Consider the following 13,091-nt stretch of genomic DNA (forward strand, 5'->3'; position numbering starts at 1 on the left):
TAGGGATACTGTCCATACATAGGTACCCACCTAGATCATCATGACCATGAGGATACTCTGTCTCTAGTCCCAACAATGTCATGGCTTGTATCTCTCCGCATTCCTCCAACGCTTTGCAGAAGAGGGTGTAAGCTTGGGGTCCTCGCCGGGGAAGGGTATCTAATAAAGCTCTCACCCGGTCAAAGAACGTCCGTGGTTTTTCGATAATCTCTGCCTTCATGAAGATGGTAAGGACTTCAAACTGTACCAGTTTGTCCACCACCTCTTCTACGTGCTTTATAGCTTGCACTAGACCGGAGTGATTCTTCCTCAGGATATCACGGTGAACGGCTTCCATCTTCAAGATAAACAGCCAACAGAGAGAGAGAGAGTTGTATAGCTGGATGTCGTCTGTGTAGTCAGGGATGAAGTGATGCATGATCCGAAATGAAGGGGTTTATATATTTTCATCCCAAACCGGATTAAACCAGTTGATCTATCCATATGCCATGATGTCATTCTCTTTCAGTTGCTATGCACCTTTTGGAAAGTGGTTTATCCCAAGGTCAGCTCAGTACAAGGTCATTGACACCCCTGTGAAATGAGGTCAGCCAGGTGTTCGATGATGACGTCATTTTTCGTCTATTTCAACCTGTCTACAACATATATTTTCTCGGGCTAATTGTGTCACTTGTCGACTTCCAGTAGCAAACAGTACGTTAACCCAGAAACTGTACATCCAAAATGTGAAACCAATAAATTATAAAGAAATACTATATATTAACAAATCTATTATATAATTAACTAGATTTACAAATCAATACGCATTACTGCGAAGTAGGTTCAGCGACAGTGCACTACACAGTGACATTTCATTCAATGGCAGTACATAATACAATAGTATGAGTAATGGTACAATATCGACAGGGGGACAAAATTCCATTGATGTTCCACTTCTTTATTTAATGAATGCGACGTTTCAGGGTAGATACAATGGCGGTTATCAAGTGTATGATGTACAGAAATATGAATTAGGAAGGTGACTTACTTGAGGATAATTGACGTCTATACAAGTATAAATGATGATAGATTGGTGTTTACACATCAGATGAAGTTGAAGAGTAGAGTCCGTTTGATGTATATGTAAGAATAAATGAGGAGTTAACAACACACATTATTAATTAGAAATTCAGTAGGCGATGGTCAAGTTGCACAAAGGCCTAAACTTGATACTCAGGGTGAAATAACGATCGTCAAGAGTGAACATGCTCACATTCACACGGAAACAGACTTCAAAGTGAGGTAAGAGAGCTGGGTCGAGACCTTTATACTCTTCGGGACCAATCTTATAGAAAGAGTGTGGAGATGATGGTCCCGACAGTACATGACCCACTGCTAGTAAAGAGCTTTGGTAGGCCTTTCTAAAGCACCCCGACTTGTAGGATCTCGATGCAATGCCAAACACCGGAAAGCGCATAAGTGATCCTTATAAAGTTGTTTAGTCTTCTTGTTATAATCTAAAGAAAGGATAGCTTTATGATTTTTAATATATTCGGGGAGAGGGGCTGGAGGGTGGCCGAACGGAAAATTTGTTCTGTAAATAAAGAAATTCACATTGGTAATCAAAACAGGTTTCCATTTGGTATCGGGGCGTTGTTTGAGGAGTAAAGACATGATATCTAAGCTTTCCAGTCTCTGGCGTAACCGTTCGAGATCCTCCAACTCGGTGATATAGAGAGGACTAGTAAAGAGAGGATCGACAGCGTAAGGATGGAAATAGCGATAGCGTCCGTCTCCACGTGCCGTAGGATGACACCGAATGCTAAATTCATCCTAAAACTATGATTTAACGATTGGTAGATATCCCTAGCGCGTTCCATCAACTCACCTATGGAAAAGTTGTTGTTAAGGGGGAGGTTGTAGATTGAAAACACCTTGCCGGGTTGGTCCCGTGCGAGGATAAACGGAGCGTCCAGGTCATAGGCTTCCTGGAGTCCGGGCTCCGTCACCTCGCCAGTGCTCTCGTCTACCCACGGGGTTGGACCTTCTCCCCATGGGCGTGGTTGGAGCTCACTAACAGCAGCATCGGTATCCATATTATACTCCCGCCGGACTGCGATGATAGGATACGGTGTCCCTCCATCATCTGATGACGGTAGAGAGACAACCGATCCTCGAAACGCCTATGACACGTCCGGCAGGTACAACCATCCGATGCTGCGACGTGGGAAGACGAGGGAGTTGGTGATAGAGAAAAAATTCAATGTATGAATACTAAGTCTCATATAACAGCATCATTCACTCACTACCAGCTTTTATGCTTCAAATAAAACTCATGACTAACACATGGTATAATACTTCCAAAGCGAATACATATTAACACTATGACGAACTGAATTAATACATAATTCAGGGCTACCTAAAACCCTTAGCATATAAAATACTATTCAATATCTACCTCCACTACCACGAGAGTTTCCCGCCCTTGCAGCCTGACCCGAGGAGGTGGACGGTGTCGGCTGGCTTGTCCCTGAAATACAAAAACAATTTATTGAAAACATTCCCCGGCCGATGCTATCTACAAACACATCTCACACACACACGCACGCACGCACGCACGCACGCACGCGCGCGCACACGCACACACACACACACATTGAAACCCTATGCGGTACGAACCTCGGTAATACTAACCATCGTACATGGATGAATGAAGTGACAGAGAGATATAATAGAGCTTACCCCCACTAACCGGCACTCCTCTCGAGGTAGACGGGCGTGCGTGAACATCTGTTTGTGTAGTTGTGCCTGTAAATATACATCATTATCTGTACATACTAAACTAAAACACACTCGAAAATACACGGAAGCAGTACATAGACAAGATTAATGTCGGAGATGAACATAAACTCACCGGAAGAATGAACGCGCCGAAAATGCACGCCCAGCTCACGGGGAGAAGGGAACACCTCGGGGCATTTCTGTATATAGAAGTAACATTTTTCAGCAAAATGCTCTGAATTATAGGGGAAGTTTGTCGCTATGTCGCTGTAACATTTAACTTTACTGATGATAACCACTGCGATACTATGTCAAAGTAACAATTGAAACTGTAGACAACATTGCTCACGTCTTTAAAATATACACCTTATGAAACAGTCGGTTAAAGACATAGGAAGATAATATCTCTACATATGATCAAATATATCTGATGATATTATAGCAGACAGAAGCGAGAACTTACATAAATAATAAACACTACTCACGCTACATCGATATTCCGATAGCCGTTGTTGCGACAAGGCACATTTGTGTTGCTTCAGTTTTTGATTTGAAGCAAAAGATTTTGTGCATGGAAAGCACACGTAACGTTCTCCACGGTGGACTGATCGCACATGGCGGCAAAGGTTATCTTTTCTATTAAAACCTTTCCCGCACTGTGGACAGGTAAATTGTATGAAATACATAACGTTTCTTTCAATTCACGCTAGAGATACAAAAATTGTTTCTACATGATTTCATAAACTTGGTCATGAAACTCATAATTACTATACTAACATATACCCTTTTATTGAAATCAAAACATTTGTTAGCTGTAGCATTCTCATTTATAAAAACTAAATAGTGAGACCTCATTAAGAAGTATACTTACGCGTTTGTTGAGTCCATGTTCAGACTGGTCACGTAAAAGTTGATGAATTCTCGCTCGTTGTTGAAACTAAAATAACGCTCTGGTGTGCAGATGATGTCTATATAGGATATTTTACGAATAATGATTGACAAATAGTAACTATCCATTCAACGCGCCTGTGTATCTCACTGTAGACATGACTGACGGGTTGGGATAGGAACCACCCATGTATGCTCACACGGGAAAAGACATTGAACCTTTTCCTTCACAGCCCTCAGTTCACACACCGAATGGTACACACACCTGCCTGTTGCATTGACTGTTCAGTCATGCATGTCGTCCTCCTTGAGTACTGAGTATACTTCGTGAAACTATGGTTTTCAGTCTGATTACGTTACTTGGAATGTGATGCCATCTACAAGTCTAACCGTAATTCGTTACTTTTCAAACACCTACACTTATATTTTCCGAGCATAATCCTTAATTTAGGTTGAAGTAAAATGTATTTATCATTATATTGTATGATGTTTCCAACGTCTAAATTCCTAAACTAGGTTCTCTCTTCGAATGAAGGGTAATTATTGTTAAACACGTTGCTCACCACTAAATTTTCTTATAGATTGCAAATTCTGTGTCTTTCCCAACAAACCTAGCTGCATGCTGTCGCACTGCTACATGTTTCATCGTTTGTTTTGTTTGTTTGTTTTTTGTTTGTTGTTGTTTTTTTTGGTTGTTGTTTTTTTCTATTTAACATGGATATATATAGTTATCCATATGTATTTCAAACCGTTAAACAACACGCCCTGAAATTCAGTCCTGAAGTAAAACTAAAATTGGATACATAGTTTCATATACACAAACGCTACAGTTTATTTGTTTCATAAGCTTACATTTGCAGGGGAAGAAAAAAAGCTCGCGTGAAATAACGTTCAAACATCAGCATCAAGTCGGCACAGGGCTGAATAATTCAGCGCCTTCTTTACATCATCATCATCACACGTTTATTACTCAAAATAATCCACCATCGGTGGTACATGAGTATAACAAAGAGGTATGTTACATACAATATGTACAACAAGATGACTAAATGATGCATCAATTAAAGTGTTTGCAAACAATCTTGATGAACTTGGATACATTTTTAAGGGTAGAAATTTTACTTGAAAACAGTTGACGGAATTTCGATAAATTTGGCCAGGAACTATAAGGTTCTTTTAACAACGATTTACGTATGTCTGCAAAATAATTACATTTAAACAAATAGTGGAACTCATCTCCGATCAAATGTGAGTCACATAAGTTACAAACTCTGTGTTCTTTTGGTATATTTTGCCATCTCCCTGTTTCTATGGGGAGTTTATGGTTGCATGTTCTAAATTTTAGGATCGGTTTAGAAATAGCATCTGAGAGAAGTAGGTATTGTTCGAAGTTTGGAGAGCGCTTCAGAACTTTATAGTATATTCCTTTAGAGGAGTTTTGCATATCGCTCGTCCACGATTGTAAAAATTGGTCCATTAAGATAGATTCAACATTTGAAATGATCCATGAATTTGAGTATAGATGAGGGTTGTCAAAAACGTCAGGCAATCCGCACCTACAGAGAATATGTTTAATATGACTTAGCCAGACATAGTTATTCGATGTTTTGTTTTGTTTAGTAATATATTGAAGAATGAAAGCTGCTATTTTGTTATTTGGATGTGATAATGTCAATTTACACCAGTACGAGATTAGTCGTTTCGAAATTTGAAGCTGAATAGGTTCCCTACCAAGCTCCCCGTACACCATGAAATTAGGGGTGTTATATTTTAAACCAATTGCTAATTTAAGAAATTTTAGATGTACTCTTTCTATCATGTCAGTCTTCTCATGTCCCCATATTTCACATCCATACATCAATATTGGTACTATTAATCTATCAAATGCAGAAAGGAGCAGGTCCAGTGGTAACTTAACATTTCTGGCACGTTTTAGTAACGCTATTGATGCCTTCATACCAAGATCGGCTATGTGTTTAACAGCAAAATTCATACGACCATTTCTGTGTAGTAGAGTTCCCAGATATTTATAAGTGTCTACAACTTCTATTCTATCATCATATAGTGTAAACGATTTCTTATAACTAGCTGCAGGTCCGGAACCAAAAACAATAATATTAGTTTTACTAATATTTACTTTAAGTTTCCATATGTCGCAATATACAGCGAATTTATTCAGTGTATGTTGTAAATCATCATGAGTTTCAGCTAAAGAGGACTGTATCGTCAGCGTAAAGTAGAACTAGCAATTTTAGATAAATAATAAACTCATCATTATTTGTTTTTAATTCAATACCGACACATGCTTGTTCTTCTAAATGGGATTCTAAGTCATTTAGAAATAAAGAAAATAAAAGAGGGGACAAGTTTTCTCCTTGTCTAACTCCTGAAAGACAATAAAAGAAATCTGATCTTGCAGATTCTACCATAACGCAAGATTTTATATCATTATACATATTTTGTATTAAAGTCAGTATTTTACCCTTGATACCAGTTTGTCTTAATTTGGTCCACAGTCCAATTCTCCAAACCTTATCAAATGCTTTAGAAAAATCAATAAAGGCACAAAAGAGTTTCTTTTTACATTTCTTCAAATGATTTAACAAATTATGAATAATAAACACATTATCTGTTGTGGAGAAGCCTTTTCGGAAACCGGATTGACATGCGATATTATATCGTTATCATCACAAAATTTATTTAATCTCTCGTTTAGGATGCTAGTAAAAGTTTACCAAAGCAGCTTAAGATAGAGATTGGTCTATATGAAGCCGGGTCCGTACGATTACCAGTTTTCTTATAGATAGGTTTGATAGTACCAGTAAGCCATGCTTCGGGCAAAATTCCAGTCTGAAGTACAGCGTTAAAATATTCAACATAAAATGGTAGCAGTTTTGGTAAGGCTGAAGATAAGTGCTCATTTGAAATTGAGTCTAAGCCAGGCGTCTTGTTTTTCTTCAGTTTTGAAGGGCAACGACGATTTCATTTGAGGTTATTTCATCATTGAGTACACTAACATCATAATTTGGGGGTCTGACATTCCATCCCTGTCCACATCATCGTTAATGGTACTTTCGTTAACATTTTAAAATAATCATAGAATTCATCTAATGAGATAGGACAACTGTCTTCTTTCTGTTTTCCTTTCAATAATCTCCAATAGTGTTTTGGAGATAAATGCTGGGTTTCGCGTAACTGTTTTCTAATAAAATTATTTTCTTTCTTTATATACTTATTCATTGTTTTCTTATACTCTTTACTTGCTGTACGGAAAAGAGTTTTATTATGATCGGTTTTGTTCTTATAATAGACATATTTTGCTTTGAAAAATGACTTGCGTTTCTTCTTACAATCTGATCCAAACCATGGCTTATAGAAAGCATTCGTTTTACTACGAGTAGTGGTATTAGCCTTATAAGGAATATCGCCAAATGTTTTTCGTGCAGAATCAATTAGCACGTGCGCGACCTCATGAGCTATTTCATTCACAACCTCTAGTGGGTTACCTTGACCTTCCCTTAGTGACCTTGCCTTCGTGCACAGTGTGTTTACACAATCATCTGAAATGTTTTCAAGGAATACAACAACTTTATCATGCATGAATTTACCTGGTTTGCTGTCAGGAATGTCTGTGTGGGTATGAGCTGCCGTCTGCTCATGACATATGTTTGCATAATGGGTGTCTGACATATGTAGACTGAAGTGAATTGGTTTATGTACATCAGATAGCATTGGGCAAAATTCTTCAATATTAAAATCATGGAGTAAAGGTAGTGCATTTGGTGAGGAAATGACATAGTCTACTGTACTGACGTCTTTACATGTTGTTTTACCTTGGTGTTTATCCAAACCAAGTCTACCATTACAGATGACTAAATTATGATTTTACACAACTCAATCAATCTAAATCCATAATTGTTTGGTTGGCCTCTGTCTTGAGATGTTCTCTTAAGTGGAATGCCAAGATCTTCGAGCATTGATTCCGAGTCAAGTTCCGTCTTCATGTCCTCAAGGTCTAGATCTTCAGATATATGTCTATCAAATGTACAGAAATCAACCAAAGATTTAGTCCTTGCGTTAAAATCACCAGTTAGGATGATAGTGTCGGAATGAGTAGATACTGATGAGAGATCGTGTTCAATTGACTCAAACATGTCATCACTAGAGAATCGGGAGCATTCTGGTGGTATATATACAATACCTACATGTACATCTTGGGCTAGGTTGAACGCTTTGCCCAGCGCGGGCTATTTGACGGTGATCACGTGACTTGGATCAGCCAATACATTTCCCTCCACCAAATCTACCTTCTGCTCTCACCTATAATACGACGTGACTTTCATGGTATTATACGTGTGTTATATGATATTGATATGCTTCTATCCATGTGTATTTCAAGCCTTTTATTTCAAACATCTCGCTGTCTAGTAAAACTAAAACTGTACCCATTAGTGTACATGGCTCAAAATCATTGATTGCTCATCACGCTATATTTGGAGGGGAAAAAAACAACAAAAACAAACAGTATGAAATAACATATAAACCTACACCAACTTTCCATTACTTTGATGGTGTTATACTTGTACAGGACGCGTTCTGAATGAAATGTTTTTTAACTACATTTTACATGAATTGAAGATTCCGTCTCCGAACCATGTTGACACAACCCATCTCTATATTGTGATACGATGTACTTTCAACACACACACCCTGCATTCATCAAAACAGGTCGCCCGCTCTGTCGAGCGCGGGCTATTTAAAACGACGGAGTCACGTGAGTTGTCAAGCGCGCTCAATTCAAAACCGGGCTGACGGGTACTGTCTGTCTGTCTATTCAGGGCAGCATGCTATACATAGCTCTATTCAGGACACTTTGCTTTTGTTTTGTTTTTTTCTCGCTTAATGAAGAGTTTTCTGCACGACTGCCTTAAAACACCGACACCTTTCATTGAACTTTCCTAACCTGTGACGTGCTGTCTATATTTACCTATCAGCTATGATCACGTGACTTACATCAGCCAATCCATGTCCTTACCCTTCCCACTCTCCTACCCAGAGTTCCATGCGGCAAGCCAGCATAGTACCTCTGCCACAGGCCAGAAAAATGTGACGAATCGTCACATCGTGCACCGTCCATTCAATATAATGTACAGATTTCTTTTACTCTTTTATTTTTGACGAGTCTACACATCTAACTAAACATCTTTAATAGAATGGCTTAGTTTCACTGAGAAAATATCCAAAAACATGTAACACTATTTCGATTTGCGTAGCGATCCTTTGTTTACATAGGTTGTACGGCTCCACGTGCTGTCATCGAAGCCGACGGAGAGCAAACGATGCAGCCAGTTTGATATCTAAATATGTACTGTCATAGGCCTAACTGTCGCAGTTGTGGAAGAATATATATGTAACAATGTAAAAAATTATGAAGAGAGCGCCGAAAAGCTTTCGTGAGTCCAGTCTCTTCTTATTATGAATATGCGCGTCTGATTACAAACAAGAGAAAAGTCCGGTCACGTGATATGCAAATTAGCCTGTGGCAGTGATGTTATGTTAAGCCATCGCTGTGCCGGAGTGTGTACCCTTCCCTCAACCTCCCTCAACCAAATCTACCGTCTGACGACCTGCTATATACTACTGAGAACACCACAATATTATGTAAGTATACTATATCCAAGCTTTGTTTGAGACAGAACTTACTTAACCAGAAGTTTGTTCTGGTTGGTATAATATTTGACATTACTGACTTTGATAAATTTATATGTAATAAATTCTTGTTCATTGTTTCAACTTCATGTTGCTAAGTTATTATTTAATTGGTAAAAACTGTAATTAACAGGGTAAAAGTGAGAGTGGTCCACAGAACCGACATGCTACTTAAATAAAATTTATTTTTCTCCTTTTACCCCCATTGAACCGTTACAACATGAATAGCTGCACGTTAGCAACGCCCTGGTTTAACCAGACATGAGAAAACCCGTTTCTGAATAGCAAGCTTCTAACATTGGATGCCCAGTTTGTTCTGCCCATGTCATCAAATGTTTGTAGCATTATAACCCGATGAAGTAAAATGTCGAAACTATATTTATAATGTCCGCGTGGTGGTATTCACAATGGTTGTATTGTTGTGTAAATCATATAACACAACCGATAACCTGACACTGAAACCGAAATTGTTTTGTTTGTTTGTTGTTAAACATCACACTCAGCAATATTCCAGCTGCTAGTATATGACCACGGTCTGTGAATAGTCGATCCTCGACCAGAACCATGAAGATCTGGGTTAGAATATTGATCTCCAGTAACCCATGCTTGTCGTAAGAGGCGACTAACGGGATCGGGTGGTCAGGCTCGTTTAACCCCCTGGATACCACAGGGACATATATGTCCTTCCCCTTCAACCCTCAATTTGAAGTCGAATAAAAATCAAAATATCCCACGCACACAAATACACTTCACAGTTTCGAATTCTGCGGGAAATTTCCTGTTTTTTGATACCATCCACTATTATTTTAGACAAAGCTCAAGTGCTGAAAATGACCTTTCAAAATAGGCTTCATCGAAAGTGGCGACATTTTTGACACAGTACGAAATCGCGATTCACAGCGTTATTTGCTGTATGTTTTGAAATGTGAAAATCGGATAATTCCTGGGAGTACTGAATTTCAAAACTAACCTATTCATGATCACTGATATCAGTTTTACATGAAATCGCTAATTATAATTCTGAAACGTTGCCGATGAATCTAGAATTGGTTGGGATGTTTTCGAAAATGCACTTACACGAACGCCGTAGAGCGCTTTCCGCCATATTGGATAGTGTTTACAAAATCACGTTTCGCGAAGGCCGGTATTGAGACGCCTATTACATCACGTATATTTCATATTCAGCTTCGAACAATGCATCACTGAATTCCCCATACATTTTAGAATCAAACTGCAACTGGTCTGTGTCACCAATACCAACTGTCTAGATAAAATGAGACGAAACATATTGGGTGTGAAAACGAACGCTGTGCTCGAAAGACTGCGCTGGTTCGAAACGTAAACAAAGACAAATTCCGATTTTACACTGCGTAGCATTTTCTGAAATTTTCCAACATTCATCCGTCTGTTCATAGCTTGCAATAGCTTTTGAATATGCATGGAAAGAGTATCGTAGTAAGAAATAGGAAATTATAAATAGATACAATGCAATGATTTGATAATTCATAAGAAATTGTCAAAGTTTCCGTGCAGCGTGACGCCATGACTGGCGCAAAATCACGCAGAACGACAACTGTAATATATCAGCATTTCTGGCTTCTTCTCTTACTTACAGTGAAAACGATAGAAACATATAACAATACACAGTTAGTCAGAATCATTCTGATTACTTACATCTCATATTGATGTACAAACGATCCCTGAATCAATGGAAGAGTCCTCGCAAAATCGTATCTATCCTTGTCAGCAAAGCCGCCATTTTGTAAGAAATAAGTCATCGGTAGTGATGTCATACGTCAACATTGTTGTACATATTAGGCCATTTCTTTGAGGTGAAGGTCGGTTGAACAAGAGTAAACACAATCGCCCAATCCTTCCGATTACACTGTCAGTATTATAATGTATATTTTGCGGATAGTTCAGATACTTTTTCATGAAACTGACCTCAGTATCTACATTTAGCCTTGTCAAATATCATATCATACTTGCATATAGGGTTTACGGTGTTTTATTCTTTGAAAGGTTTTGATTGTTTGAATAATATTTACATAAGAAATTGACACATTTAGTGCAGTACACCATATTCTAAACCTTTACACAAGTGTTAGAAGATCAAACGTAGCCATAACTGCAATATTACTTTAGTTCCTATGATGTACAATATTCAATGCATTTGAACTAATATCGCAGTTTCACATGAACAGGTTAATGAATGGCGATTTGATTAAACCTTATAAGTAAAACTGATAATATTTAATGAAAATGATTTGTGTATGTTATGAAATGTATATGCACACACATTTAAAGGAAATGGCTTGTTCATTGCACATTTTTGTGTCGTTTTATAGAGAAAACAACGATGTAAATTGATTGGCCAGGTGCGCGTTTGTCGGAAACGTTTTATGATTCACTATCATTGTTTTCGATAATATAATCAATTCATATTCGATTTAAAAATATTGTGATGACAGGATATCAAACTCTAACTATATTTATACGAAAATTGTTTAAAAATGTATAAAGCATGTCATGTCTTAATTTGGACAAATCTTACATCCATATTCTAATACATAGTACGTACTAGTTCCATATATAAAAAGCTATCTTTTTTGCATCTTCCATTGCATACGTATGAAGAGAAATAGCTGCATAATCATAAATAAAGTAAATTCCTATCCTAAACAAAATATTCAGGTGTTGTGAAATGTTATTTTTCATTTACGTTAAATTGATGCCAAACAGGTGCGCGTGTTGCTCATGATAAGATACACAGTCAAACTGTCTAATTGTTGATATATTCAGGACACTATTTAACATGAAAAAAAACAGTCATTTTATGTTTCGTCTAAAGAGTGTTAATTCTGAAAAAGAAGCCGAGACCTTTCACACAATTAATGGAAATTAGGTGAGATATATACTAATCAGAATACCAATGTCGTCACTTTCCGACGTCGCAAAATGCATAAAACAAGCAATGACGTCAACTAAAATGTTGTATTATTTTCAGCAATTTCATTACATTTGAAGATATGGCTAGTATTCTGGTAATAACGATGCAAAATTAGTCAAAATACATCTACACAAACAGGAGAATATGGGAATCTAAGAACTAACTTATATATCGGATAGGGCCATCCAAATCGCTATTACGTGCTTTCAAATGTAGTACCTTGTCATCTTTTCTTATAAATTGTGAAACTACCAAAGCGTATCCGCTCACATTGGGGAACTTTGAATTGGAATAGTTTGGTTCACCGTGAACAAACAATAACGAAAATATAGCGTCCGTATCCACAACAAATACTCTCCATGTAATTAGAGTTACATTGACCTCGTGTTAAGAATAACGGAGTTATGCCCCCTTATCATTATACGTGTATGACCTCTCTGTCGTCGTTTGACGTCGTAGAAGAAAATCCATTTTTTGACATTTATTGCGAGTCATTTTTAATGTTGAGCGTATAATGTTATGCATAAGCACATAAATCCAATTCATATACACTTATGTCGTTCAGATATCAGGCTGTATTTTCTTCGCTCACACTTTCCGTAGAGATGCCAAAATAAAAAAATTGTAGCACAGTGCTTTTATGGGTGCGCGATAAAAAGCGGAGAAATTTACTGTTTTTTAACGCATAACAAAAAATTGGACAATATTTAGCAAGGTCTATTTTTCAAACCGCCGAGGAAGTTGCACTTATATTAATACCAACGGATAGGAAATTTAGTATTCT

The sequence above is a fragment of the Haliotis rubra genome, unplaced genomic scaffold, assembly GCF_003918875.1.
Source record: "Haliotis rubra isolate DU_JTF1 unplaced genomic scaffold, ASM391887v1 Scf1085, whole genome shotgun sequence".
NCBI lineage: Eukaryota > Metazoa > Mollusca > Gastropoda > Lepetellida > Haliotidae > Haliotis > Haliotis rubra.